This window comes from Equus caballus, chromosome 8 (assembly GCF_041296265.1).
Source record: "Equus caballus isolate H_3958 breed thoroughbred chromosome 8, TB-T2T, whole genome shotgun sequence".
In the NCBI taxonomy this organism is placed as follows: Eukaryota; Metazoa; Chordata; class Mammalia; order Perissodactyla; family Equidae; genus Equus; species Equus caballus.
The window spans coordinates 66476271-66501679 of NC_091691.1; the positions used below are offsets into that span (position 1 = coordinate 66476271).

At 40.5% G+C, this 25409-nt stretch overlaps 1 long non-coding RNA gene across 9 annotated transcripts in view; it reads left to right on the forward strand.

Annotated features, from left to right (window-relative positions):
• Window positions 1-25409, forward strand: part of LOC106780924 (uncharacterized) — a 95569-nt gene that overhangs the window by 10462 nt on the left and 59698 nt on the right. For 7 of the 9 annotated variants that reach the window (XR_011441475.1, XR_011441476.1, XR_002809922.2 and 4 more), the window contains exon 2: window positions 7893-8022. This is a non-coding gene — a long non-coding RNA (uncharacterized lncRNA). Of the gene's footprint in view, window positions 1-7892; window positions 8023-24991; window positions 25194-25409 lie in introns of all 9 variants that reach the window. The other 2 variants (XR_011441480.1, XR_011441477.1) reach the window with 1 other exon arrangement.

The window sequence follows — 25409 nt, forward strand, 5'->3', positions numbered from 1 at the left end:
TGGTACTGTCACAGCTTCATACTCCCATTTTTTCATTTTTAACCCTGCTCTTGTTCATATACGCATTGCTTCAATCACCAGAGATTTATTGAAACACTTTTTTACATAATGTCTGTAGTAAGTGAAGAAAATATTTAAAAAAAATTTAAGAAATTATTAAAAATATTAAAAAATAAAAATATTAAAAATATTAAAAAAATTTTCCTGGAGGAGTTCAGAGTAGTGAGAAATAAACTTTTCATATTTACAAGTAAAAAAATTCAATATAACATGATATGGGGTTTCTCATCTGTTGCATAAAGGGGCAATGGAAGAAAATATTAATTCTGCTTTAGGAATTCAGAAGAAGCTTCAAAGAAGTTAGCCCTTGAGTGGAGATTTAAAGAATGAGTAGGGGTTTTCTATGTGAACAAACAGAGTAAAGGGATGCAGAGGGAAGCCATGCAAGGCAGAATGAACAGACAACATGTACCAAGATGATAAGACAAGAGACATCCTGGTTAATTAGAATGGTACGTAGTCCATGATCTTTTTGCTAACTAGTACTAAGGCTACCAGAGGACTGTGATGGTTAATTTTCTGTGTTAACTTGACTGGGCCACAGAGTGTGAGATATTTGATTAACATTATTCTGGATATTTCTGTGAAGATGTTTCTAGATGAGATTAACATTTGAATCAGCAGCCTGAATAAAAAGATTGCCCTCCCCAATGTGGGTGGCTTCAGCCAATCCATTGAAGATCTGAATAGAACATTGAATCCATCGAAGATCTGAATAAAAAGACTGAGTAAAGGAGAATTCTCTCTCTCTTCCTGACTATCTTCAAGCTGGGACATTGGTCTTCTCCTGCCGTCAGACTCAGACTTGGACTGGAACTTCCGCCATTGGCTCTCCTGGGTCTCCAGTTTGCCAACTACAGATCTTGGGACTTCTTAGTTTCATAACCTCATGAGCTAGTTTCTTATAATAAATATATTGGTTCTGTTTCTCTGGAGATCCTGAATAACAATAGGACACTGAGTGTCTCAGTCTGCTTGGGCTGCTATAACAAAATATGACACACTGGGTAGCTTAAACAACAGAAATTTATTTTCTCACAGTTCTGGAGGCCAGAAAGTCCAAGATAAAGATGCCAACAAATTCAATTTCTGGCCTCTTGGTTTGTAGATACCTGGCTTCTCACTATGTCCTCTCATGGCCTTTCCACAGTGCACGGGCATGGAGAGAGAGAGAGAAAGCAAACCTGAGCTCTCTGTTGTCTCTTCTTATGAGGATGCTAATCCCATTGGATCAGGACCTCATACTCATTTAACCTTAATCACTTCCTTACAGGCACCATCTCCAAATACAGCCACAGGACTTCACAATATGAAATTTCAGGAGGACGCAATTCAGTCCATTGTATGGAATGAGGGTAGTGGGAGAGGAGTCTGGACAGGTGGGCCCAAAACAAGAGGTGAAAGACTTTGAGTCTCATGCTAAGGGGTTGTAATGTTTAGCCTGTCAGTGATGGGGTATAATGGAAGGGTTTTAACTGTGGAAAAGAAATGATAAATCTTATATGAGAAAGCTTACTCTGATTTCCTGTTAAAAGAGCATTCACTAGCCATCCTTGGAATATTCTCTGCACATTTACCAATGGAAATTTTATGACAACAAATTGAAAATGAGTATTCATAACTGCTGGGAGAACTAAGGCAGGCAGAAAGTCATGGCCAGAATCTTTGAGCTATTTCAACATCTATATGATCCATGTAGTTGGACTGAAAAAAAAAATGTAGCCCACTCATGCAGCATCACCCTAATGAGCATCCCAGTGGTGCTCATTTACCCCTGTTTAGGGATTTCTCCTTGGGCTCAAGTCCTAGTGTCTTCAGTGCCTATGTTGGTTATAACACTAGGAGATCACCCCTAACTCGCTGTTTTGGTGCAACATTTTTTGGTAGAGTTTGGTTTCTTTCATCTTTAGTTAGCAGGATAAGTGGGGAATGGGAATGGGTGCAAAGACAGATTGGTTTTTGGAATTTTGCATTTTGATTGATAAATCCCACATATAGTGTTCTAGACAGTGGTAGAGACAAGAAAATACCTAACAGCAATGCACACTGGGGATTGTTTTATTATTTTTTATGTTTATTATTTAAAATGCATGCATATATGTATCTATTTATAATATATGATGTCAGTCCTAAGAATCAGCCAAAAGAGTAAGATATTACTCATCTCAGTCCAGTAAAGCAGCCCTTACTGAGTTGGCTCCACATTTGGGATTGGGCTGGTTCCTTGATCGCACAGGTTATCCTTTCTCTGCCACTTCTCCAAAGACACAAAATTTGGAAAAGTCTGTAGAGGTGAGGGCTTTGCTATTTTGGGCTCATGTGCACCTCAGATTCTCCACTCCCAAATGAGGGAAACAGGCATAGTTAGGGTAACTGATTTTCCTAAAGAACAGCATCAAAGGAATGTCAAGTGTAATATATGAATACAAATAAAATGAAGAAACATTTCCTAAAGTGAAGGAAGACCTGCGTATGCAGATTGAAAGAGCTTTCTGAAATACAGGAAAACTCAACAGAAAGACTAATGGTAAGATTTACCGTTAGGTAGCTGCTTAAATGATGATATAGTAGTCCCCTCTTATCCATGGGGGATATGTTCCAAGACTCCCAATGGACTCCTGAAACCTTGGATAGTACAGAACCCTATATATACATTTTTTCCCTATACATACATATCTATGATAACGTTTAATTTATAAATATTAATAAATATTAATAAATATAATACAATAAATATTAATAAAATAGAATTATGACAATATACTGTAATAAAAGTTACGCTAGATCTTAGCAACCTCAGCATACAATGTTTTCTCCTTTCCTTATTAAGTCGAGAACTTCCACCTTTTCACTTAAAGGAAGCACTTTATGGCTTCCCTTTGGCAGATCCCATTTGCCAGCATCACCACTCTTGTGCTTTGGTGCCATTATTAAGTAAAATAAGGTTTACTTGATCACAAGCACTGTGATACTGTGACAGGTGATCTGATAACTGAGATGGCTACCAAGTGACTAATGGGTGGGGAGGATAGTGTATACAGCATGGATCCACTGGACAAAGGGATGATTCATGTCCCAGGCGGGACGGAATGGGATGGCTCAAGATTTCATCACACTAGTCAGCACAGCATCAAATTTAAAACTTACGAGTTGTTTATTTTTGGAATTTTACCTTTAATATTTCTGGATCTTAGTTGACTATAAGTAATAGAAAATGGGAAAAGCGAAATCAAGGATAAGGGGGACTGAGTACTGTATATGCTAAGTGAAATGTCAGTAGCTATATAAGAGCTACCACTGTGAAGTGGAGACGTCAGGAAGGCTTTCCAGAGAAAGGGCATGATCTAAGACTACAGAAACAAGGATCAGATAGGGAGAGTAGAGTGGTAACGCCACTGCAGGGAGAGAGAATAATACGAGGAAAAGCAAGGAACCACAAGATGGAATCAATAGATACTTTTGAGAGAGCCTGGATTAAGCTTAGGGTGAAGTACTGAAGTTAAGTGATGACATTTTAGGGTTTGAAGCTTATCCTATAGGCAATGTAGAACCATAAAAATTTAAAGACATCCCTCTCTATATGAATTTCTGAAGATGGAATAGCAATTTAACCAGTTCATTATCAAATGGTAGGTTCTCTTACAGCATCCTATATTTGAATATCATACAATCAGCAAGACATGATTACATTCTTGCAGTTTCTGAAAGTTATGCAATTATCTTGATATTTTTGTAGCAGTAAATGTGAAAAAATATCCTTGTTTTCGCTCTTCTTTTCTTTTTTGGGCTGCTTTTAGCAGTCCGAAAATCAGCTTTCATTTTGACTGCCGCTTAACAGAATTTGATTAAAAAAGTAAACTAATTACAACGGAAATGCAGCCCTGCGAAGCTTTAAGAAAAACACATTATTTTGTTTTAGGGTTCAGTTGCTATACATTCATTTATCATCTTTATAAGCGATATGCAGGCGATGATGAATAGGCCCTGGCTTTGAATCAGGAAATGTAAATTATCCCCTTTCTTTCCTTTTTTCCTCTTTTTTTTTTAAACAAATAATGAATACTAGTAAATTTGAAGCTAACTGATGCGCCAAGAGCTCAATGATGATGCAATGCCCTGAAAGCAAAGCAAGGGCTACTCATCTGACAGTCGGAAGCAAAGAGAACTCCTAGTCCAGGGGCTGCGTAACCTGACCCGGAGCGGGCTGTGTCTCTGGTTGAGACAGCTGGTTTGGAGGACCTCTGGGAAGGTGGAGGTTGCTCTGCCATTGTTTTGTGTGTGAGCCTCCCTCATGCGAAGTAGCCTCTGCCCTCGGAAAAGCAGCAGGTGTGTTCTTTAAACCCTCCTTCATCTGGACCTTGTCTTCTAGTCACAGGACTTTGCTCTCTCTTCTTCCTCATCCAATGTTTGTCCTTCAAAGGCTGCTCAGGTTTCAGCTTCATGGGAAAGCCTTCCCTGACTGCTTCAGATTACAATTAAATCTGTTTAGAATATTGAAGATCTTTAATATATTGTGAAAAATGGGTGCATTTATAAGCAAAAAGCTCAATTTTTCAGGATCGACAAAATAAGTTTTAATGTTTGGGTAGCATTTGGATAAGGAAAGAAAATGAGAAATCACGTTCCCAATAAAAAAAGAAAAAAGGTGCTCAACTGGAGACCATGGTGAAGAGAAACCAATTTTGACTGGATGGTTATGATTGTACATATGAAGGAGGGAGGCTTTTGAGAAAGATAAAGGTCAAGATGCTCACCTCAGGATAAATCTTAAGTTTATATTACTCTCCTCATTTGGTATAGAAAAACAAACCTCAGTTGAAAGAAAATAGCAATGTGAATGTTGGCTTCAGTGGTGCAGAAAGTTATGAATACTTATTTTCATTTTCAGGGGTTTTGCAATATTTACACTAACTTGCATATAGAATGTTTAAGTTATTTGCAGGGATTCTGCAAATTAATTTAGAATCGGCAATTTACTTACATTTGGGTGGCATTTATGGATAAAGACATTAGCCATAGGCACTACTCACAAAGTTATGTGTACATCATTAATTCCCATATTCTTTATAAATTATGCCAATTTGATTTTTATGATGTAATTTTACACATATACTGTTTTCCTTTTTAGGAACAAAACTCAAGTATTTCTCCTCACTGTAGCACACAGAAGGTGTTGGTGCACTTCCTTTTTAATTTTGTTAATTTTTGTTTCTTCTCACAGTCTTTCCTTTGCTTTTATTATACCTTCTTTCGGATTGCTGAGGCAATGATTAGGCACGTTGGCCTTGGAAAAATAAATAAAGAGAAGGAAAATATGATGTTCTGTCACTTTAAAATGTAGTCCATTTCCACCAACATATTAAAAGTCTAAATATTTTATTGCCTAGGCACAATCTCATTTTTATTGCCCCAATCACAGCTCATTGGCTAGGATATGCTGGGCAGAGGAGTGAGCTGGTCAGCTAATGGCCTCCCTGCTGCTAAAATTAACTAATTGTTAAAGTAATAACCATAGACCCTCATGGCCTATTTTAATAGTCAGTGGCAATCTGGGAAATTATTTTGCTGCTTTCATTTCGGCAAGTCCTCCTGTTGGCCATTTGCACCCCTCTCTATCCTCTTAAATGTCATCTTGATGAGAAATATTTCAATGAGAATCTGCAGGGAGCTCTGGCAAGTCCCTCCAAGTTGCAATTGGGGCCTGTCGTTTCTTCTGTGAATATGGGAAGAACTTTGGGGTGCCTGGAGGTGGCCATTTATCTATTGCACCAAACTTCTTTTCCAACCTCATCTTCCCTCCTCTGCAACTTGTACCTCTCACATGACTTTGTTTCACATCTTGCTATGTCCTACTCTAACGCTAGCAATGATCTTGCCTCTTCTTTTGCTGGAAAACACTTCATCCATCTCTAAATGATCACTTCTCTCCACATTGCAGGCCCACTCATTTAATATCTCAGGACAACACTATTTTTAATATTGAGCTCTCCTACCCAGATATTCCAATATATGCTTTGCTACAAAACATTTTAATCATATTTTTGAACTTCACGTTCTCCTTTATCTGGTTATTTATTATTTCATGTGTACAAATCCTTTATTCTCAGCTAAGCTTACATTTAACCCAGAAAAGATTTCACACTTTCTCTTTTATCTCTCAGTACCAAGAATTATGTTGAATACATTGCAGATGTTTATAAAACACATGTTGAATTAAATTAAATTAGATGTGGAAATTTCAAAGTTATGCCTGCTATACAAATGTCGTGTGGGGATGTTTTCAATCCCTCATATCGACAGAGGAAGAGGTAAGTTCTAGAGACTCCTCCACCGAGACTAAATCTTCCTGAGTTTTTATAAACATGTCATTAATATGGACCCCATAGAATGGGAAATCCTAATGACAAAATTGTTAAAGTCCCCAGAGAAGACACAGAGAAATTTGTACTAAAATAACTTAGAAGAAGGTGGATGTGAGGCAGTTATGGGGCAAACATTTGAAAGCAGAGATGGAGGGTTAGTTAGCCTAGTCAAGAGGTTCACCTGTAAGGCCAATATTAACTATACATGTTTGCTCCTTATTCACTGGATCAAACATGGAGGGCCTCTGCTGGATAGCTATGAGTAAGCATACCTGCAAAGTTGGGGTTTTTTTTGGTGAGGAAGATTGTCCCTGAGCTAATATCTGTGACAATTTTCCTCTACTTTGTAGGTGGGATGCTGCCACAGCATGGCTTGATGAATGGTGTGTAGTTCCATGCCTGGGATCCAAATCTGTGAACCTTGAGCCGCCTAAGAGGAGTGTGTGAACTTAACCACTACACCACCAGGCCAGACCCCTGCAAAGTATTTTTTAACAAAGCTTTCTATCTGTTTAACATAGTCACTAATTCAGACTTCACAAAACTTCACACAGCTCTTCTCAATTATATTATTGTGACAATATTTTCTTTTATGCCTGTTAAGACATGATTATTGAAAGTTTTTATGTATATTCATAACAGTACTATGTTGATACTAACTTTTAAACTACTTAGAAAAAGTCAAAATAAAGAGACTGAAAACCAGTGTATTGATTTCAGATTCCATGCCAGTCCTGGCATGGTCTGTTAAGGCATGAAAAGCTTCTTGGGAATTATACATTTTTATACTTTGGGTTAGTTATAGTTAACCCATGGAATAGTCATGTTCTAGATCAACGACAGATTTTAGGGGCTGGCCCTCTGGCTAAGTGGTTAGGTTCGCGCGCTCCGCTTCTGTGGCCCAGGGTTTTGCAGGTTCGATGCTGGACATAGACCTAGCACTGCTCATCAAGCCATGCGGAGGCAGCGTCCCACATAGCACAATCAGAAAGACCTACAACTAAGATATACAACTATGTACTGGAGGGCTTTGGGGAGAAGAAGAAGAAAGAAAAGATTGGCAACAGATATTAGCTCAGGGCCAATCTTTGAAAAAAAAAAAAAAAAAGACAGCTTTTAGACTAGGTTGGAACAATTGCATTAAAAAGTCCAGAGTCCTTTAAGTACCATGTTTTTCACATCTTATAAAGACCTGGAGCTCAACCTTTAAACGAGGGTTTAGTTAGAGGAGTCTTTTTGCAATTCTAGCAAGCCATAATTTATCATCTCCTTTGTACAAGGTCCCTCTTTACAGTCCTGAAGATAAATTTAACATTTGAATTTGATTTTAGAAATGTTTTTGAAAAAACCCTCTCAATAATCATGGTGAGGACTCAGACAAACTTGGATCTGTATCCTGACTCCTCACTGACTAGCACTGTTTCCTTGGGAATATAATGGTAATATTGACCAACTTCAATTTCCTTATAGGATAAAATGGAAGTGATTGCTCTTTCTGATTTGCTTTGGGAAGTGATGAAACAAAAGATGATGATTATTTGTAAAAGAAGAATCAATAGTCGCTGAATGAGGGCCTGAATGATTCTCCGATGAGTCAAAGGTAAGTGCATCAGGGCGTGGAATTTTTGATAGTTATTTTGGTTATTTACATGTCTTGTGCTTAACTCCCAGGTTTCATCTGGGTTAAAAAACAGTTGAGATGGAAGAACAACATATATTCTGCATATATTCCATATTATCGTCTTTTTTGAATTCAAATAGGGAGGCAGAGATTAAGAGCAGAAAGTTAAGTCAGTTAGAGCTGCTTCCAACCTGATCACAGTCAACTACTAGTTATATAACCTTGAAATTCTTAGCAATCTCTCTAAGCTTGAGATTATTTGGGTTAAACATGGGGACAACAGATATATCTACTTCACAGGGCTGTTACGGGGATTCTATGAAGTAATGCTACAGTGCATTTAGCATAGTGCCTTACATACAGTAACAATAATTGTTTAATTAATAATAGCTGTTATTTCCATGGTGGTCTAGTGGTTAAGATTCAGAACTCTCACCACCACAGCCCAGTTTGTTTCCTGGTCAGAGAAGCACACCGCCTGTCTGTTGGTCGTCAAACTGTGGTAGCTGCATGTTGCTGTGATGCTGAAAGCTCTGCCACTGGTATTTCAAATACCAGCAGGTCCACCCATGGTGGACAGGTTTCAGTGAAGCTTCCAGACTAAGACAGACCAGGAAGAAGGACCTGGCCACCCACTTCCAAAGAAAGTGTCCATGAAAATCCTATGAATAGGAGCAGAGCATCCTCTGATGAAGCACCGGAATGTGAGAGGATGATGCAAAAACACTGGGCAAGGTTCCACTCTGCTGTACACAGGGCTGCTAGGAGTCAGAATCCACTTTTGGAATAAACAGTGACAAATTATTTCCATATTATTACTAAGACTATTCAAACAAATGACACTTTGGTACATGGCAGGCATGCAAAAAGAATCTGTACAGTGAGGCACTGCCACTCTAAAATGACCTGATTAATGACCCATGGTGGACTGGGTGTGAAAAGGAAGGAGAAAAGCCATGAGGAATGGCTGCCACCTGCACAGGGGCTGTGACGATGCAGTCTCCAGGACAAATCACCACTTGCCTTCCTTTGGGAGCCTCAGAGCCCCACGAGAGCTTTATGAGGGCAGCTGAGGGAGATTTGGGGGGTCCACTCAGTGATTTTGAGCCTCCACAGAGAAAGAAAGCTGCGCTGAAGAGAACTGAATTCTTTGCGGACAGGAATGAGGTCCTGTGCTGAGAAAACCACAGTTACAGAGCCAGGCCTGGGATATTTTCAGTATGAACCAAGTAAACCCCAAACCAAATTTCTCTCCAGCTTCTAGAACCTTGAGAGCAACAAACAGAATTCAAAGAGCATATGTCAGCAATTCTAGGTCAAATGAGAGTTTTAGATTAGAACAAAAAATTATGTGTGCATATCTGTGTGTGTGTGTGTGTGTGTGTGTAGGTATATTCTATGCATTTTTCAAGGCCTTACTCAAACCTTTCTTCCTCCATGAGTTCCCTGTAGATTATTCTTATGTCAGACCCACAAATTCCTGTAGCACTGATTGTCTCTGTGCAGTCTGACCCATCTCTAGTAGAGCTGAGCAGAGTTGTTCTTGTTTTTTGGTTTTGGCGAGGAAGACTGGCCCAGCTAACATCTGTGCCAATCTTCCTCTATTTTGTATGTGGGATGCAGCCTCAGCATGGCTCTGCAAGCAATGTGTATGTCCCCACTGGGATCCAAACCCAGGAACTGGGCCATGGAAGCAGAATGCAAACCCAACCACTATCCGCCACCAGGCCTGCACCAGAATCATTATTTTTAAATCCATATTCTTTGCTCAGCTAGAGGGTAAGTTTCCTGAGGACACAGCCTTTTCTTCAGGTGTCCACTAACTGCAGACGTCAACCCCAATTTAGCCCCATCACTTAGCAAGGCGCTAGATCCTTAGTCTGCGCTCATTGCAGAAAATAGAATCAGTGCTTACAACAAGTAAACAAACCAAAAAAAAGAAAACTTGCGAAGTACGTGCTAAACCATCGATGGTGTTTTCTTCTCCTTGAAGGTAATGCTAACTTTGGGAGTTGCGGGGGAAGGTGGCCCATCTGGTTCTCTGACATTTTTCTGGAAATACCATCGAAATGAAAGTGAGAAATGTGCTACGAACTGAACAGTCATGATCTCCCCTCGCATCCGAAAGGAAGATTGCGAGTGTAATGAGCATAAATCAAGGCTGGGCTTGTCCTGCTCGCATTGAGGCAAAGCAGGTTTTCCTTTAAAAAAACATCTGCCATAAGGAGATTTAAATCGGGTGCTCCTGTTTTTAGAAAATCTCTATTTCCTTACAGGATGTCGACTTTGATCGCTAATCCCTGGAAAATGTCTTTTAAGAGCTACTCCAATTGGCAGAAGTGCCGGAGAGTGGGCGTGGGCAGGTGTGGGGAGAGGTGGGGAGCAAAAAACCTCTTTTCCAAGCTGAGGTATTATTTTAAAATAAAAAGACAAGTCCCAGAGGCTCAGGGTTCTGACGATCCCCTCTGTGATTCCAAGAGCGCAGGCCAGGGACACCGTTGGAAAATGTTTCTTTGGCGGGTCAGCAGTTTCCCGTCCGCACCTCTCCCTGGCCAATGGCGTTAATGTGCGTTTGTCAATACTGAATTTCATTTGCCGCAGAGCAGCTTAGAGAGGGAAGCACATCGTGTTGCATTTTCCTTGCCTCTCAAATTGGAGTTCCAGCTTCTCCCTAGCTTTGTGTTGTCAGCAAAACGTAATGCGTTTACAATCGGTCTCTTGATCTGAGGTAATTACCTGCAGGAGAAAGAGCGAGGGTAAGAACCTAACAAGAGAAGCCTTGTGTCGTCGCGCGGTGGGCTGCTGTCCGGAAAGTGTATCCGACTTGTCAGATTGGTTCAAATTAAATTGACACGGTGCTCTTCCAGGCATCACCGCGGTATTATACATCTCGGAGCCCTTTTGGGCAGTAAATGCCTTCAGAGTTAAAAAGGCATGTGCAAAGGAAACTCAAAGGAGCCAGCAACAAGGACAGAGAGGATCTCCGGGAGGACCCGTTAAAACTGGCTATGAGAATGCCGAGGTTATGTTATGACTGAAGCTCAGTTTTAGTCTTCTCTCAGCAATTTTTACTTCTGTGCCACTGTGACAGAGGTGTCCCCAGGCCTTAGCCATGAGGCCTTGGAACCATTTTTTTCTGCCTCCGGCTCCATTTATTTATTTATTGTAACATTTATGAGCTCCATCCAGGGAAGCTGCTGGGTCCAGCAGCATCAGCCCCAGCCTGAAGGGAGACAGAGGGATTCTAACCTTAGCCTTTCCCTGATGGGCCTGGTGACCTTGGCCAAGTCATTTAACCTCAACATGCTGGGGTTGCCATTTATAACTGAGCAGGGGAGTGAATGAGCCCTGGATCACCTCGACAGGGTGTCAAGAGGAATAACTAATTAATGATTGTAAAGCACTTTGCAAACAGAAAGTGCTGTACAAAATGCTTAATATTAATAATAAAATGCATTCACTGCAAGCCTCCAGGCGTATGTACAGAAATAACGACAGCAATTAAAGTAACACGCTAACAAAACTCATTAACCCTCAAATCTCCTTCTGACCGTATTTGGCTGTTGTAGCTTCGTGGCTTTCTTAAGGCTGCCAGGTGGTGCAAGGCGGCAGGCTACGAGGGAGGGCATGGCAGCGGGCTCTCCCTCACTTTCTAGGCAGATTAGCAAGTCACTGGTTCTGAGAGCCAGCAGTCCCACAGCCCCATCTCCATTCAGCCTTTCCTCCCTGTTTTCCCATGTGGATCATTTCCTTATCTCTGTGCTCTAGGAGCCACTGCCTATGTCATTAAGCACCCTGAATGGCTCTTCTCTACGTTGTGTGCTTCATTTCCTTCCATGTACCTGTGACTTTTCTCTGCCTAGACTGTAAGCTGCTTGAAGGCAGGGTTTCCCTTGTATTATAATCCCCTAATTCCTAACAGAGGACAGTGCAAAGGGCATGCCCATAGGTGTCTGTGGACCAAAGGGCAGACACTGTCCTCCCTGGGTGATTGATTAGATGAAGGGATGTTATTTAAAATATGCTACACGCACTGGTTATCTTGTCCTGGCAAGCTGGCAGCCATTGGTAAGAAACTCCTGATGTCTGTCAGGGAGGAAAAGTTATGACCTTGGGAGGAGTGGAGAAGGGAAGAAAGGACCTTTTACTCTGTTGTTCAGAAAACCTACAGCTTTGAAACTAGGGGAAAATGAAAGCTGAAATTGAGGGTGTCACTTCAGGAAGAGGAAAGGAATTAATACTAAATGCCTTGAGTAAGCAGAAAACAGAGCAAGGCCTGAGGGGACCACAGCTGATAAGGGACGAAGGGTGGGAATGACATGCATGGCTAGAGACCTCAGAGTGTTGAGGGAGAACACCGAGGACTTTGTGAAGACAAGTTGAACACCTTGTATAAGGTAATTTTTCTATTTTCTTTTTGTAAGAATGAATGGCTAATTTGAAAAAAAAAGAAGTCTTTCTCCTTAACCTCGTTTCTCCTCTTCTGTAATAAGCTACCATTTTGGTTTTTGTTTCTCTTTAACTTTTAGATTTCATACCTCACCTTGCCCAGAGCGCTGGCTCACATTAGAATTTTTGTTAGACACTGCAATAGTGTCTTTTACAGAAAATAAAAGTGGTATGTAAACATATTCCTGAGGCACCGTGAGTCAAAATTTAATCTGATTCTGAGTACGATATTGTAATACAGGATTGTGATATGGACCACTAGATTGATAATGCAAACAGTTTTTTATAAAAAAGATTACCACGTATAGTATAAGAAATGGGCTCCAAATTGTAAATAAGAATAGTATAGAATTTACCAAATGTTATATAAATCAACTAAGCAAAAAAAATAAATAAATACCAGACATTCTATTCATTTTGATTGTTTAAAAGAGATTCCCTGGAGAAGAGCTTCTTAAACAGTAATGAGGAGCTTTGGTTTTAGAAGAAATAGCCAAGGAACTCCTGAGCAGCGTTGGGGCAGGGGACTATAAGGTAAGGTGCTGGGGAGGAGGAATTTGCTGTGAAAACACTGGAGCCATTTAGGGTACGGTGCCTCTGAGCACAAATGTCTGCTTATCGGGGAGAGGGAGGGAGTAAGGAAAGAAGAAGGCGGAGGGGAGAGGAAGAAGCTAACAGCACACAAATCCAACACTGAGTGACACCCGAGTATAGAGAGAAAGATGCTGTAAGAATCCAAAGCAGAGGGCGGAGAGTGGGGAGCGTGGGGTCTGGAGCTCTGTCCTGACAGAGGCATGTTATGAAAAATATTCTTGATTTTTGGCAGCCACTCCACAGATGATTCCCTCCTGTGGAGAGCTGGAGTGATTGTGGACAAGCAGTTGGGGAGATTACAGGTCTGGAGATGACTTGGGGAAAAAAACTCCTAAAATTACAAGAAAAAAAGTCAAGAAATGATATTGAGGGAGCACAAGCCTCTATTTCACGGCCAAATCAAAAACTCCCTGACTAGGAAATTGATATTCTGCCTCCAAGTCTCTTTCCTGAAGCCTGGGCACAGCTTCCAGAGGAGATGGCAGAAGAGGACAAGTGGCATCAGGGTGCAAGCTAGGATCCAATCGTGCCCCCAACTTGTGTGTCCTTGAACCCGTCCTGCACATCTGTCAGCCCAGTTTTCACCTATAAGGCAAAGCATTTGAGTTAGACAATCTGTAAAGTCCTTTCCACCTCTAATATTCACTGAACTCCATGATGTTGAGTGTCCAAAGTGCGTCTTTCATACTTACTCAGTGGCTAAGAAGCTGACTTAGGTGAAATTTCCATTTCATTGAAGCTACTCTAAGTTTACCAGAGTGTGCAACTTGAAGGTTTCATCCCCATGGTGTAGAGTGGTCATCAGCCAAAATCCATTCAGTATGTCCAGCCCTTTGATAAGTACTGAAAGGATGACTTTGTCTCTGCTCTTGAGGAGCTTACAGTCCAATAACTGAGCCACATAAACAGATGAAAAATGATAAAAGATAAGAGACATCACTTTGCCCTTGTGTTTCATTGCCAAATTAGAGCTATAGACTGAGAGTGATTTGAGTTTAGAGGAACATAAGCTTTCAGTGGGTTGAATGGCCAGAGGCAAGGGAGAGGTGTGAGCTGGACCTTGGCGAGCAAATATTCTGTTCATCCAAACAGCCTCTCCTTGCATCCTGATTCCTGCTGGATAAACAACCACACATACATGCACACACACATGTGCATGCTCACACACACCTGGAGAAGAAGTCAAATCTCTGTCAGAGCGGAGCCCTTAATGAATCTCTGTTGACTAGGTTGAGACATTGGAGATGAGGGGTGCGAGTGGCTGAAATCTAGAAGCCAGCATTTTAGTGAGTTATGGCCTGGGAAAACTCCCCTGAGATTAAGCAGTCACGAGGTGGTAGATCAACTACTAAACTTGGGGTCAAGAGTCTTGGGTCCAAATCCTCACTCTGTCATTTACTAGAACTCTGAATTTAGAAAAATTTCTTACACCATTTGAGTCTGGTGTGAGACCTGAGAAGTTTTCCCTATATTCTATTAGGCCAGGGGGTTACAAATAGCAAAGTTGGAGGCAGAGTGGGAAAGTCTGGGACAAGCATGAAGATCCTGGGTGTACAGGGGATAATTGGCAGAGGTCAAAGATGCTTCAGCAAGGGTAGCTGTTGGGTGTTGAGCATTGAGATTATTGGCTTACTCTGCAATTTGGACAAGAGTTGCCCTTTCTGACATGTTTTCCCCACTCTTATGAAAATCTAGGATTTCTTCACCTTTGTGCACTCCACTTTTTCAGCAAACACATTTAATCAGCAGCTATGATTACACTGTGCATAAGTGCTAGGAATAACAACGACCATGTAATTTATGGCCCAAACCAGGAAACTATTGGGAGTAAAAGAGGTGCTACTAATAATTATAATGGATAACAATTGGAAATCAAGCTCGTCATGGGGAAACTGGGAGTATGATAACATTATCCATAAGATATCCCTCTTTCTCCTCAAAACATCATTAATTCTTCCTCTTTCCAAATTAGGAGCTTCGTCCATGTACCCTCACCAGACATTAAAGATTTTGTTGAAACAAGCAAACAAACAAACAAGCTACCTTTTAGGAAACAAAGAATCCCTAAGAAACAAAGAATGCTCAATGTTAGGAAATTGAAGCTCAAAAAGTTATTTATTTTGAAGAAGAATGGTACAGGATGAATGTATGTATACATATGTAAAGAGGAGAGTTTGTGCACACCTAAAATCTAAAATCTAAAATCTAAAATCTAAAATCATGTGGTCCTAAATTATGGCTTTGTGTGTGTGCACATGTGCGTGTAAAAGTATGAATCTCTATTAATCTCTAAAGAAATGTGTTTCTTGGATGACAGAGGGAAAAGCAGAGAAGAAAGCTCTAGAGAGGCAGAGTGAGGAGAGTTGGGGTTGCATATGTAATTTAACCCAACAAATGCAAAACAGGAAGGGAACAGCGTTTTAAAGAGACCAGGAGATAGCATCAGCTCATTAGTGGTTCCATTACAGTGTACATCGGTTTGCTTTCTCTCTTGACACACACACACACACGCAAAAGTGATACATGTGCATGTCGGTATAGAGGAAGTAAATTAAAAAAACATAGTTGAAGTTATTTTAGAGTATTCTGAGCATTAACTCTCATCCTTGAAGGTAGTGACAAGAATTATGAAATGTTTCCATCTTTGAAATTAGCCACTGTAGTTCAAATGTAATTGGATTGCCAAGGCGTCCTCTCAATAGGTGAGGAGTGGGGAAGGGTTGGAAGGAAAGGAGTGGAGCTCTTTCCACCAGTTAGATGGGACAACAAGAGTATCTACTATGCTGGCACAGCACGGCTGTCAAAGATCAGAGAACTTGTTTCCATTTGGAAATGATTAAGGTCTTATTGCTCCTGTCTTGGATATGAAAGACTTGAAATGCATCAGTTCAATGTAACTAAGGTTGAATGACAACTCTATGCATGTAGTTAGCAAAGTTCATTGAGAAGGAGAAAAGAGCACTGAATTTCAGGAAAGTTGAACTGTAAGAATTGAGTACCTTGATTGAATTTGATAGCTCTTAATGGGAAACTGTACTGAATTGGCAAAAAAAGAAAATGCAATGAGATTTGGTGAAAAGGCTCAAACTCAAATTTAGTTTTTAAAAACCCTCAGAATTAATCTTGCCCATTTTATTCAGTTAGTAGTAGAAATTATTTTACATGAAGAAAGACAATGTCAGAAATAGCAGTGTGGAATTTTAGAGGTGGAATTAGAAGATGGCAATGGGAGAGGCTAATTTGCTTTTCTGCTCCAAAATATTCCCAGCAATCATTTCTTGGGGTCTATTTGATTCTTTTTCAATAAAGGTGGAACAGGATTTCCTAGGGAGGATTTCTGGAAGGAGCTTGGGTTGTAACCACTGAATCCAATAATGAGAGGGCCAAATGAGCCATACTTCTTGAAAGTCTATGTGGATAGGCTGGAAGATGGAAAGAAAGGCCCTGGACCCTGCGCAGGGAGACCAGTTGGGGTCATGGACTATTTTAAGACTGGCAGGTCAGCCAAGGAAAAGAGAGTCATTTGTTCAAGAAGCCCAGGACTACAGATGAATGTTGGTGACCTCCTAGGGTGGGAGAGTTTATCCTTGACATGGGCATTGGGGCACAGGGGAAGAGATCCTTCTTAGTGATTATGGCCTGAGTCCTGCGTCTCTACTGTGGGTACATATGCCATATGATGATGGCAGCCAAGGAGTAGCTCTAGAGCTCTTTGCCTTAGTTCTGTTCCCCACCTTCTGGCAGCTTTAATTTTCTTTTTAAATTTAATATCTTTAAGTGGGGCATCCGTTCTCCAGTTTGCAGCACCTACCACCACACCCTGTTGTCTGATATTGGACATGGTTCCTCGATTTATAACTATCTGATTCTTGACTCCTGTTTGGCCATGTGCAGTAAGGCCTCACTGCTTGGCTGTTTGAAATGCTCTGGAGAACTCTTCTCTCTACTTCATCCATGATGATTTTCTGAAAAGCAAGAAGGGCAAAGGCCCAGAGTGATTCACTGAAGGTGCATATGGTATTCATTCTGCAGAGAACAAATATGGAACAGGAGAAAAAGTGACAGTCTCACCATTTGCATTTGGTATGTAAATTCAAGATACATATTGATTTACATGTATAATTCAGCAACCAAAAAAAAAAAAAAAAAACCCAGATAGCTAAGTAAACATGAATACCCACCCCAAGCTAAAGGCTGGGCTCATGGTGGTGTTTGTAAATGGCACTGTGTGGTAGCACATCTCGGCATGCAAATGTGTACAAACTTAAAACTGTTGCTAGGTTAAACAGCACCTTTCCCAGGAAACACACTGATTTAGCAGCTTGTGCTTTACGCATCAGTCTCCAGGGCAGAAGGCCCCTCTCCTCACCTCATAGGGAGGCAGGACACATGATCCATCCCTCTTCTTTCCTTGCTGGACTGATTATCATAAATTCTGAACAGGGGCACCTTTGTAAATTTTCGACAATTCAGGGGCTGCCTAATTGGGGAATTAAGCATAACCCTTATTATTTGGTTTAAATATCCAGAGCTTTCTTTCTCCTTAACAACTTACTCCTGAGTGAGCTCTTTCTCATGACTAAGACTCGGACACACACATGTGCTGGACACAGGGTTGTGGAAGTGTGTGCACAGGAGATCTTGGGTAAAGTTGGGAAGCCATGGAAAATATTCAGTCTGTCATACCTGAATTAATCCCTCAGTTCTCCGTACCCATGGGAAAAGCACCAGCCTGATTGCCGGTTTGTATTTTCAGCTGTTTTATATCGTCAGGCTATTCCCCAGCTCAAAATCTCTAGTGGGTCTTTACTTCCAGCTGCACTGAGTCTAAACTCCTTTGACAAGATGTCAAGACCTTTCATTATCTCGCTATTCCCCGCACAGACCATCTGCTTGGTATGGGTCAGCATCCTCACTTCCCCGTCTAACTTGCACATGTTCAGGAACTCCACCTGTCCTTTTAATGCACAGCACAAGTTCGACTCCTTCTGTGAAACTTCCCTATCATTGAAATCCTCAGCTCACTTTTTCTGAACTCCCTTAGCATCTGTTTTCTGTGCCATCCAAATCCATTCATAAGGATAAAATCTATATTCTGTGTTTTCACATGCTTATATTCATCTTTTCAACTAGATTGTACAGGTCTTGAAGGAAGGACTGTGTCTTTTCCCGTACACCTCGTCTCCACATTAGGCATAGGACAGGTACTCAGCCAAGATGTTGGCCCGCTGATCATTTATCATCAACCTTCCTGCTCCTTTCACCATGAAGGGGGCCGTGCATTTCTGCCCTCACTATCCAGGGATGTTAAACTGCAGCAAAGTCCTCCGGTCCCTGACTTGTAGCTCTATTGATGATCAGCTACAGGACACCAATTAATAATCTTCCAAGATAATACAGTTTCTGCAAGAAGGTGAAGTAAGGTGTCATATCCAGTCAATGTGATGCAGTTGCTTAACTTTGAAGGACGACAAAGACTGCAAATATTCATGTTGTTCTGGAGAAAAACACCATCAATGAGCACCAATAAATAGTGTGGCCTTGGTGTGGGTTGTATTGGGTGACAGTATCAGAGACAAGTGGACACATGTCCTTGGGGTGAGGTAGATTTAGGGATATGCCAGACTTCTACCACCAGAAATAATAAATGTGAGAAGTGATATATATATTTTACGAACTCATTTTTCATTTGGGTGTTTATTTTCCTTGGTGATGATCGTAATAATACTTTTAGTGTTTGTACTATTTTGACAGTTTTCAGTGCAGGGTCTCTCTTATGAAACACATAATATGCACAGAACAGGAGAAGCTACCCCAGATCTATAAAACTACTGAAGTCCAAAGATATTCATACATATTAAAGATACTTACTTAAGTGAATATCAAGACCTTCTTAAATTATTTTGAGATTTCCTAGTGCCCTTTTAGTCAGTTAGGTTTTAGAAGTCGCATGATACAGGTGAAAGAAAACCCTGAATGCCTCAATTCACCGAAGTTTATAACATAGTAATGAATTATTCATGGAAATTTTAATCTGAAACTAGGCTTTCCTTTGCCCTAGTATCAATTAATCAATTAAAAATAATAACAAATTATTGAATGTTTTATGTGCTAGGCATGATGAGGGGCATAGCTTCAGACAAGGGTTTTAATAATGTCAATTTCATTTTAAAAAACCAACCAAAGGAAATTTTTCTTTGAGGGCTAATTCTAAAGAAAAAACTATGAAGCCAAATGGGTATTGTTTTTGCACTGTTTTTATGACTTTCTTGTATATTATGAGTAGATAACCAGTTCTGCTTCTTTACTTTGCATTCCTTTCATGAGTGGTGGAGATCATGTATCTTCTGGATAACCTGATGCATTGGCTATTCTAACTCCATATTGGCATCTTTCTGGAAAATTTCCTTTCACGGCAAAGATCTCCGACCCTGTTTACTTACAACTGACCTGTTACTTCCCGCACTTCACAGTGACATTTTCATTAATAAACAGTCCTTGTTAATTGGATTTGACCTATTTTTAGCATCAATGGATGCACCACTCACTAGTTATTCATGCTACTTTTTGTTAATCCCAACCTCCTAGGACTTCTTGAATTCCAAATACTTTGCATTTGGATAAACCCAGTGTGGTGACTTAGGCCTGTCTGTCTTTCTCTAAAGGACCACCATTTGTTTCTCCACCCATCCTTCTGGGAAGCGGATTTTCCTGTAAGTCTATGGGAGAATGTTTGTACTAACAATAGGAGGCAAGAAGATATCGCTTGCTTTTCCTTCAGAAAGAAGTTCATGTTACGAGAGCTGAGGCCTATAACAGCCAAGGTAGTCTGCTGTGCTTTGATTAAGGTGCACTTGGACAATTTCCTCTAAGACAAGATTCTAGACAAGAAAAATTCATTTAAAACATGACACAAAGGAAGTGTACTTAGTGTTTTTTTCCTGTGAAGGTGATAATTTGTCTTAACAGCTTAGCATACATGTGGCCGACGTCATGAATCTGGCATCATAGCTTTGGAGCAGTGAGCACAATACAGCAGCTTCTTTGAGGAGATGCCCCTGCCTGACTCCTGGTTGCCGTGTAGGTCTCTACCCATCAATGAGATCCCATTTCTTGAATTGGAGGGAATAAGCACCTCAAAATATTTGTTCTTTAATCCAAAAATTTGTAAGAACTAATGTGAGAAAGGGATCTATGGGAAATAGAATCATTCCTAATGCTAAGTCCCATTTCCCAGAGAGCTTTGAAGCTAACAGACCAAGTGAAATGCTAAGAATCATGAATTTCTAAAGATAACTTCTAAAGGTTTAGATTCGGGATTTTGGGGACAGGTCTGAAACAGGGTTCATTGCCGAGCAGGACAGTCTTAGAGTTTGGAGAGGACCAGTAAGTGCCAACACATGGGTTTGCTTACACTCCACCTCATGCTAATTAGTGATATTTGTATTTCTGCATCTATATACATAACAAAATATTGAAGGAAGACGCCAACATCTGTTACCATGGGACCATGGCATAAAATCGTTTATTTTTTTGGTGTGTGCTTTCTGTCTTTTCTGAGTTCTTTTTGTGAATAGATATTGTTTTTGAAATGTATGGGAAAATATGATTTTAAAAAAGTCTTCCTTGAAGAAATGGCAGTTCATGTCTCGGGCTACATGCTGTGAGAAAGACACAGCTGATGCATTTCAGGATATTAAGGGTCTGAGAGACTTTGCAGAGTAGCTGGGCCACGTATATCCTTACAAGAACACTTTCCTCCTGTTTGTTCCAACCCATCTCTGTTGCCCAGCTCTGCACCAAGAACTGTGGGGCTAACTAGAAGTGAGAGTCCTCCCTCCTCACTCATGGCAACCCTCTAAAGAGATGGACACATAGTGAAGACAGTGCTGCACTGCACGATAGCAGCAGACATCAACGTTTGTGATGATGATTCCGTGGATTAAAGAAGTGCAGAGAAGCCAAAAGCAGGCCAAGGTTGCTGAGCTCTGGTTGATAATCTCGTTCCAGAATAATCTTGCCACTGTTTACCAAACTTGAACTGTATGCTCCTTTTATTCATTCATTTTTGTAGAAGAAATTATGCGTTGAGAGTTTACCAAGCACGATCCCAAAAACTGAACAGAACAGAGTGAACATGATGGAGATGCTGTCTACCCTTCCGGAGATCACAGTCAGTTCATGGCTCCATTTGGCGACCACCACCACTGCATTTTCATTGACCCGGGGAAGACTAGAATCCCTCATTCTGAAAGATAGTTCTCTGGAGAAACTCCTGAGAGCGGTCAAATGACAATGCTGTGACCTAGTAGCCATTTTCTTTAGAACTCAGAATAATTTCAGTTTGCTATATTCTTCAGTGTTGGGGTTTGTAGATGCATTAGAGAATCTATAGAAAATAAGGCAAATGGAGACACTATATTAGGAGGTTCACAGAGCCCTGGAAACCAATCCATGGACCTTTACAGCAATGTTCTGTCCAGGAGGAGCTTCTCAACATCCCCAGCATACATTGCACACACTTTCTCCTCTGAGAAAGAAAGAAGATCGCCGTGCTAGAGGCAGGGACCTGCTGTTACTAATAGAACTAAGGACTGATCTTATAGGACAAAATCCTCCAGGGAAAGAAGAAATATTTGCTTTTGAATTACACCCCATTTGATTCAACAGAGACTTACTAAATCCCTTCTAAGCACAGTGAGTGTACAGAAGATCCAGAGATGAATAAAAGAGCCCCTTTAAGGAACTTCAGGGCTACAGGATACAAATAACCTTAAACTCCATGAAGATAGTGAGCAGCAGCTAAAAGAGTATATGAAACGTAGTCTGTGTTCAGTAAACATTTTTGGAGCCAATAAGAGAATATGCCAAGTGTTGAAAGCATGGTCTGAATAAATGTCCCTGGCTAGTTGGAGAACAAAGACATCACACTTGATTGGAAGAGGCAGTAAGAGTTTCACTAAGGGAGAGCCTTGTGAGGTACATGGTGAAGAATAGATGAATGTAGAAAAGTGGAGAGGAGATGAAGGGTGTTTGAAAAGAGGGGATTATAAGAGCAATGGAGAGGAGATGGGGACACGTGTCAAAGACAAGAGGAGCTACAGACTGAAGAATAGTCTAGGCCGTGCTTTGGAGGATCTCTGGTGCCAGATGGGGAAAACGTCCAGATTAAAGCAAAGAGGAGAGTGATGGGGTACCTTCCTTCTGGCCTCCCTTCATTGATCTTTATTATTGGGGCAATGCTGGAGAAGGTAAAAAAAGACATGGTTTTACTGAATCAGTTGGTGTTAGTACCAGGGCCTTCCTTCTTGACTTCTAGACCAACTTTCATATTTTTTTCCAGTCTCTCTCTCACATTCTTTCTTTTATGTTTTGTCATTTGATTATATTGACCCTTCTGTGTTTCTCTTTCCAGCTCTCCCTGTCTCCCCAAATGACAGTTTGGTGAAGTGTAAAATAGTAAGGTGACATGGTCTGGGAAGTACAGTCCACATCTGTGCTGCATAATACTTGAATGCAAAGAAATGTTAAGGATTTTCAACCTATTCATAGTTAGGTTTTCTTTATGTGCTTTTGCTGAAGAATACAGAATGTTGTGCAAGTGCTGCCTTCATGAAAAATCATTGCTAAGCCCCATTCTATATTTCCTGGGGGTCAACCTTCTCATTTTTATACCAGAGGAGAAATCTCAATGTCTTGAATCTTTAAAATGAATTTTCACCAACTCTCAAGGGGAGCAGAAAGCAAATAAAAGGAAAAATTTGTTAGCTGTGACCGCATCTGGGATAGACTGGGCCAGTGTAGCCCAACTATATACGAAGTCCTTAAGTTTCTCTTAATCATCTTTCAGGCATCCTACTGTCACTGAGCCTTCTCGTATCAGTTACTGGAATGCAGGAAAGCACAAGCTGTTCTCCGGTTATCACTATTTTTAAAGTCCTAGATTTTTAGTGTATTTTTTCCATTCTGATTTCTTCTTTATCTGTTTCAGCTTTCCAGAACCAATGACTCTTGCCCTCCTGGTTCTATTTCTCCGTAATAAAACCTGCTCTTGTGTTCTTCAGTCACCTAAAGTGAACTTGGTCAGTGTCAATTTAGAGTAACACCCTTCAGGGAAATGTGGATTTTAACCCAAACTAAAACCTTAAATTAAAGAAAAATCTCCTTGATTAATTTAAGAACATGCTTTCTAGGGTCTCTCCTAGCGCCCTGAGGGTTGAGAAGCATTATCTCGGAGGCACACATAGTCAGAAAGCTGGTGGAAGAGTTACACTTTGAAAGGGTTGATTTGTTGTCAGATTTTGGAAACCATATCAGCCAACCCAGATAAGTCAAGATTTTATGCTTTTATCTAACTGAGCCATTTTAGATTTTTTTCCTGGATCACATCTGAGAGTAACTCCCACTTCCATATTTTGCGAAGTTCAGCCACCATCATAGGCTAATAAATAACAGAATTCCTCTGCTCTTGACTAACCAAGGCATTTTATCTTTTTAAAATTGTTTTTAGGCAGTGGTTACTATATTTATTAGAGAGTCTTCATCAAAATCTTTTCTCATTTTTATGAAAATGTTTGACTAAAACAAAACTGTATTTGTTTTGACAAACTTAATTGTTTTTATGTCTCAGTTCTCTCTTTTGAATTGCTAACAGTACATAAAGAAAGCTAAAATTGTAACTTTAGAATATCTATAGCAGAAAAGGACACCATAGCAGACTTGACCCAACACTTTAGATTTTGCCTTTTCCTAAAAACTATTCTTCTTGGATCTACAGGAAGCACAGCCATGAATTGGCATCCAGATGGGCTCTAATTCAAGAGATAACCAGGGGGAGGCCCAAGTACCCCAAAGCGATGGAATTACACCTTGTCTTGAACAGATGGCAGAACCAGAGACCTGGGATTTCCTAAAATGCAATCAAAAGGAACATTTTGTCTTAGTGCAAATGTGTTAAATATCAACATTATTATAGAGAATGCTCTTCGAAAGCTAGCTTCCACATGGACACCGTGTGGGAACAATTAGAACTCTTTGTAATGCCTGATCCTCAAGTGAAAAAGTATGCAAAGTGGTCCTTTGAGGGGATAGCACTGAGCCTAGGACAGGCACAAGGCATATGAATGAACCAATATAGTCACACCCTGACCACTCCAGGATTATTGGTCATGGCCAAATGCAAGCATATTCCTTGAGGAAAATGTTGAGCTTGTGTGGCTCTTTACCCCCGACTTCCATCTGAAGTCCAGGTGAGCAGAGCAGTGGGAAGTCAGAAAAGGCAAGCTTCAGGTTAGGGTTAGGCAGCCCTCTCATTGGTTTATACAAAGTGTAACTTAGGTCTGCCTCTCAGGCCCCCGCTGAAATGTTATCCTCTAATCTACAAAGAAGTGTTAGCACAACAACCTTTACACATTTTCTCATGTTGATCCTCCCCCCCGATACATTTTTTCCATCTAATCCATTGAATTAATCCTCACCATCCTTTAGATCTCCTCCAAGAGATCTTTAAAAAACACACGAAATTGTCATGCTGTCCTATCAGTTCTTGTTTTATTTACTATCCATCCCACTCACTGGGAACCTTGTTATTAGGTGTACTTCAGGTGTATATCTTCTCCTCACAAATCAATTTCTGGGCTTATGAAACCAGATAAACTTACACCTATTTCTTTGTCTTGGATCCTTCATTTCATCACTCAGCATATATATATACGTGTGTGTGTGTGTGTGTGCTTGTGTGTGTATACATATATTACATAATGTATACATATATTATCTATATCGCTACATAACATATATTTTTTAATAACCAGTAGGTGTGCATTACAGGGAACTCAATGTTGGCTCAGTCTGAAACTTTAGTAATTACAGCAGTTCAATAATGAAATTTGGTTCTCCTTTCCAGATTTTGGTGCTCTCCATTCGTCCATCCATCATTAAGCTGATTTTCCCCAGAGATGATATGATGTGATTGCCTGAAGCAAATACATATTTTCTCTTCCTAGGCAGTCGTTTTCTTCTTTCCAGTGTGAGTTGTGCTGGGTAATAGGAAGGAAACATCAAAATTCCCTTTATTCTTCTCTAAAGTCTAGAGCTTAGAACAGGAGGTAAGTAGCTTGATCTTTGTTTCACTTTCTCTGCTTTTTCCCACTGTCCTTGGACTCCTCTTAATCCTCTAGATCCCAAGCAAAAGGTACACTTGGACTTGTACCAGGGCCCCTGTGCCTTATCATATCCCGTGCCATTCCATGCAGGAAAGAAAAAGTTAATAATACTCTCCTAATGTCACCATTTGTTCTTATAAACAGTTTATTTCTCTCGGG